Here is a 6,330-nt window from a genome sequence, read left to right as displayed (position 1 = left end):
TGAGTAATATAAACAAGCCCTTAAGGATCAAAAAGACAAATGTGACATCATATATCTCTTCTGTTATTCCTAGCTCTGAATATTGAGATGAAAGTTTAGGACTCACTTGAGAGCTTATAACTCACATGCACTTAACAACAGTAAACATAATGAACATACAAAATTCAACAAAATAAAGGGGGTGCATATTGGAGGGCTAAGAGGGAAGAAATAGAGAAGGGGAATAATGCAATTATGTTATATATAAAAATAAACACAATAATTAGATAAAACTTGTAAAAATTGTCATGAAGGACAGAATAATGCTTTATAATGGTGCAGTTATTAACCATGGGTTTTAAAAACATACGACAGCCTGCTCTTGGGTCCACAAGATGGTGGCGCGCAAGAGGAAAGCTGGAGCTTGCGGCCATGAGGGGAGCACACCCAGCCCACCGAGTTATTCAGCTATTCCTGTCAAGTTCACCAAACAGCAGCAGGCTTCCCATTACCTGCATGTGAGATAGCACAGAGTTCGAGGAGACACTCAGTCTACGTGGCCTCCCAATAAGACCCTTTTTGTCCTCACTGTGCCCCCGTACTGCACAGAGGAGTGCCTGTCCAGACTCCTGTCCTCCTGCGGAACCATCAAGACAGTCGACTTGAAAGAGAAGCCTCACCATTTTGAGAGCGCTAAAGAGGCAAAGCCAGAGTTTTTTCACCCGAGGCTCATTCCGGGCTTTCAGGTAGCTTATGCGGTATTCCAGAAGCCAAGGGGAGTGTCAGCTGCCTTGAATCTGAAGGGCCCATTGCTGGTTTCTATGGAGAACCACTCTGTGAGAAGCGGGATTCATAAGTGGATCAGTGAGTATAAAGAGTCGGTATTAGACCCAGAGGCCCTGAGGGTCAAAGTAGACACATTCATGGAGCTTACGACAAGAAGATAGCTGAGGTGGAGACAAAGGACAAGGAGGAGGAAGGTGTTCCTGATGAGGAGGGCTGGGTGATGGTGACCCGCAGGGGCCACAGGCCTGTGCTCCCTCAAACAGAAGCAGCCAGCCTGCGTGTTCTCAAGAAGGAGAAAAGGAAACGTGCACCCAAGGAGCTGCTCAACTTCTATGCCTGGCAGCACCGAGAGACCAAGATGGAGCATCTAGCACAGCTGCGCAAGAAGTTTGAGGAGGACAAGTAGAGGATTGAACTGATGCGTGCCCAACCCAAATTCCGACCCAACTAAGCTGTTCTGGTCCCTGGAGAGCAGGCTTTGAAAACACAGAACCAACAGGACTGCTCCCTCAGGGACTGTGATTTGGGAAGCAGATACCAGGCCAAGAAGCTGCTGCTGTGTCTCCAGCTCCATCTCTGTACCCACTGGCTGGAAGTGCAAGGCCACAGGAGGATGTGGCCTTCAGAGAGGTTGCTTTTCCTTCTCCAGCCTGTAAAGACAGCTGGGAAACCTGACTGCTCCCACCCTTTGCCCTCTATGAAGCCCCTGCCCACAACAGTGTCATATGCAATGCAGTGAAGATGTGAGAGGATTTTATTGCCACACAGCCTGGTACCACGACCAGCTCCAGACCCTTTCCCAGTCCTGCTCCCACATCTCCATGAGCTCCCCTGTCCCCTTCTTGAAGTCAGATATTAAAGGTCAGAAACATATCCCCATGCCCCTAGCTCTGCCACAGAAGTCTCTGCTGCCCCTCTTGGTGTTCGATACCAGTGAGACCCACCCCACATTTAGTGGGCTGAGGGTGCTGGATAGGAAGTGTGAACAAGCTCGAAGGCCAGAGCTACAGCCTCGAAGCAGTCCTGGGTTAGCTCTTGAGGAAGGGGCTGATAATTCCAGCCACAAGGTGGTGGATGTTCATGTAGACGTAGTGATTGCCTGGGGTTTCCACATACTGGAACCGCTGGAGAAAGGGGCAGGTGGTGAGATATTGTCTTTCCAAACAGGAGACTCCCATAGCTGACTACCTCCAAGTGGGTCAGAGACAACCCTCTTCCCAGCAGCCTGGGGACTTGGAGGCTGTTCCACGAATATAGGCATTTGAGCTGTGAGACTACAGTGCTAAACTGGGGCAGATACAGTCAGGGTCCTTGCCAGTTTTGATGGACATGAAGCACTGTCATCTCCATGAAAGGCAGGGTTCAGGACAGCTTCCACTGCAGAGCACACCAAATAGGAGAACCCCCTTCCTGGTAGTGTGCCTGGGTTGTGTGTAAAGGATGCAGGCCTAGGAGATTTAAGTGGATGATGACCATAGAGAGCCAGGGCCTACACTGGCTCCTTGTTCCAGCACAGGGTCCCCCTGCTCAGTAGCCATCACACTTGCCAATGTGCTGGTTCCAGGATCGTTGGATGCGAGTGCAGGGTTGCTTCTAAGAGCTGGGCCCCAAGTAATCCTGGCAAGGAGTCAGGTGAAGGCAATAAAACTGAGGATCTGCCAACCAAAAAAAAAATAGAACAGTGCTAAGTGTAGGTTATTCCACATGTTACAGAAGAACCATAGAATAAACAAGTACTGCAGAGCCCTGATATTAACCTTGTTTCTTCCCAAAACTCTATGATAAGTTCCTATGTCTACAAACAAGATATACCTGAGTTTTACTTGTGAAAAAGTCATTAAGGAAAGGATAGTCCTTGTTCTATGAAAAGTAAAGGATTACTTACAGCTTGAATATAGATCTCATTTGTACAAGTGCACAGTATTTCTGACCATCAGCATTTTATAGAGTGTTTCATTTGATTTTTTTAGTGAATGGTATCTGTATGTATTACCAGTGGACATCTAATAGAATTTTCTATTACTTATACAGTTATTTTTAATGATATCTCTTATATGTCTGTGACATTGATAGTAAATTCAAGGTACTGGAAGAATAATGTAGTCAATAAATGGAAAGGTTTAAAAATATGTTAAGATATCCACATCCTTATAGGAAATCTGAAGTTTTAACGTCTTATCTTCCAAGAGTCTGATTATTCATTGCACAGTTTTAAATTCCTTTAACCGCACTTATATTATGCTGAGGCTTCAAACTGGTTTCAACATGCATGTCACATTTGTTAGTGAATCATATATTACATATGCATACACATTGTGTGAACTTTACATACTGGTATACTCCTGGATGCAAAAGTATTACTGACAAATGATCTCTCTCTGGGAAATCCTTTCCTTCTGAAGGAATATTACATCGTTCAAAAATAACCTGACCTTAAGAATAAGCTTATTTGTTTAAGGTATGAGATCATACAGCATTCAGCAGGGCCAAATAAAAAATAATGGAAAGACGTAAGTTCATGTAATGCAAAACGATGGGTTGATTCCACGACACTCCCTATAATTAGCTTTATAAAACACTGTGTCAATTCAGTTCCTTCAAAACTAATAACCTAATTTTACCTTCTGCAGAATATCAAGGCAGGCACCACCATGGCAAAGACTGCTTCTGGCTTTGGCAGTTGGTTTGGCTCATGCTCTTAATGAGGTAAATAAATTTGGTCTAGCATGTCTGAGGTTCCTCAATAGCAAATGAGGCCAAACCATGAGCAATTCCCCAAGGTCCCAGGTCTAAAATGCTTTGTTAATTGAGTTATCATACTACCCTGTGTTATTCTACTTACCTAAAATTATAATCATGTACTAATGAAAATATTATTGATTCATATTTCCAGTAATTTTACTTATTTCCAAGGACTGGGATCAGAGAAGCAAATACCACTTTCCACCCAATGCCTGCGCTTATATTCTCTTTGTCTTTGTTGTTTTTACAGCTTGAAGGAGACTGGGTTAGCATTGCCATAGCTGCTGACAATGTTGAGAAGATAGAGAACCAGGGAACTATGAGACTTTATGCTCGTCAAATTACTTGTCATGAGGAATGTGATAAATTGGAAATCACATTTTATGTAAAGTAAGCAAATGGTCAACCATGCAACCTGAGCAGAATATTTGCATTTCTCAGTATTTATGATTAGAAATTTACAGGAAAATGTTCTGTTTCTGATCAAAATCTTTAAGGCCTCATCTTTAAGAATGTGATTATATTATTTCATGATATGGTTACTTTTAGACAACATACATAGGTTAGTCACTGTCTCCAATTCCATGGGTGTTTCTTAGAAATCTTTGTAATTGGAAACCCATGTTTGAATTTTATGCTCTGATATTAGGTGCAGGAGATACTATGTATATCATTTCTAGTAAGCCGGAAGGAATATATGAGCATTTGAGTCAAAACCATACATGCTGTATTATTCAATCTGTGGTGTGATCAAAAAGATTCCACAAACAGGTCAGATAAATGCAGTTTGCTAACTCCTTTCTCAGATTCCCTTTGACATTGGGATGAAAATGTTTAAGGAAATAGGGCACAACACCATTATGAAGAAAAGTGATTAGAGCATTTTGATCTTACAGCAACAATCATAAACTGGTTTACAAACAAAAGCATACAAAACACATGCATATAAAACTGTGTGTATATTATCACTAGACTAAAGTGAGAATTATCATGTTGCAAATCATAATCAGTTAATAGTGGCATTTGAATAAGGAAGGAATTAGAGTATTCATGGCACTTGAAAAAAATTAACACAAATGAAGAAAGTCATGTTTGTGATTATGAACATGATGATATATTCTAAAGAAAAATTACAAAAAGTAAGGTAGGCCTAGGAATTAGGCCCTAGCTCTATGAACAGTTCATTGACTGTATTACTCTCCATTTCATTATAACATTTGGAGATCTTTAATATGAATTTTGAGGTTATAAAGAATAAACCATCATGTCTCTTATTTTTAGTTTAAGTGGCCAATGTTCAGAGACAACAGTTATTGGGTACAAGTAAGAAGACGGCAGCTACAGGACCCAATGTAAGTACAAGATCTGGGCAAAGTACATTGTAGGTCTTCTGAAGTTAACATAGAAAAGAACACTATTATGTAAAGATGTGAATAATTCTAACAAAAAGTCTCCAAAAATTTCCTGTATGCAAATTTATTTCTACTTAATATTTAGTTATATTTTATATAGTGTCTGTTTGTTACTGGACAGGACTGCCACTTTCTAATAGGTCTCAGTAGCCTCAATCATATTTGTAAATTTCATGCCTCGGGGTATAAAGTACTAATATTACAGACATTATCTGTCATCCTTGTTTCATGGAAAATACAAATTAGCTGTGTTATTTCACTGTTTCCTTTCCTCATAGTTTCTAGAGATCATAATATTTAGACTTTTGAATGATAAATATCAATTTTGAAAAGCAGTAAGTGGAAAAATCTGTTTAAGTATGTGAGATTGACTACTTCAATTTTGTGAGAATTTCTAGAATAATTGCCACACTATTCAACTAAATTATGTACAGTTTGACATTTAGTTTGATATTAAGTGAACTGGGGACAGTCTTCTGGTAATTCTTATTCTTGCTTAACATTACATTAAAAAAGTCCAGTAATCGAATGTGACCATATCTTAAAATCTGTTTATTTGCTGTGACCAAATGTATTATTCAATAAATGTCAGTAAGTGTAAATATGTCACAAATGCACACACACAAGCACACACATATGTACACGCACTGAGATAAACAGAAATACACAAAGAGAGACTCGCAGACACATGCTGAATGTTTGTAAATTGAAATTGTTCATTATACCCTCTTTTTCTATATTGAATATCACAAGATGATAATGTTCATGCATAATACTAATTAGTATGGTCTATTTTTGCACACATATACAATTACACACCAAATATCACCATGGTATGATACGAAAGTGTTATGCTTTTTGGAAATGACAAGTAGAATTTGGGATCTAGTTGAAAAGAGGAGGAATGCCCCAGAGAGTCCTCCCACAAGTCTTGACTAAAAAGAATTCAGATAAAAGGGAAAATATCTATACTTAGTATTCATAATCATATTTGAAGGGTTAAACTTATGTGTACAGGAAATCCTTTGCACATATATGTCGTATCATAATTTAAAAGAGAAGACTTCTAGAGGCAGGGACAATATTAATGTTTAGCAAGCAGCTCTTAAACAAAATGAAATATGAATGACACCGAGTTTTGAAATATATCCTTTATTATTACAGATGAAGGAGAAAATATATTTAAACCCATGGTTATAACCAAAGATTTCCTCGTATTTAGCAGTAAGAATGTGGATAGAGATGGAATGGAAACACACTTGCTTTTTTCTCTTGTTAAGTATGATAGTGAATTCTCTAAAATAGTAATGAAATTATCACTCTGAAAATGATGATTAGGCCAGATTCAACTCCAAGTACTGTATCATTGGATTTACACACTGCTGACCATTAGTTGACAATCCAGTTGTTG

At 39.4% G+C, this 6,330-nt stretch overlaps 1 pseudogene; it reads left to right on the top strand.

Annotated features, from left to right (window-relative positions):
* Positions 1-366: 366 nt before the first annotated feature.
* On the top strand, positions 367-1,216 carry LOC100759499 (annotated as a pseudogene).
* The last annotated feature ends 5,114 nt before the right edge of the window (positions 1,217-6,330 follow it).

The sequence above is a fragment of the Cricetulus griseus genome, unplaced genomic scaffold (genome assembly GCF_003668045.3).
Source record: "Cricetulus griseus strain 17A/GY unplaced genomic scaffold, alternate assembly CriGri-PICRH-1.0 unplaced_scaffold_2, whole genome shotgun sequence".
In the NCBI taxonomy this organism is placed as follows: Eukaryota; Metazoa; Chordata; class Mammalia; order Rodentia; family Cricetidae; genus Cricetulus; species Cricetulus griseus.
The sequence above is the reverse complement of the archived record's forward strand: the minus strand, read 5'-3'. Positions and strand labels throughout refer to the sequence as shown.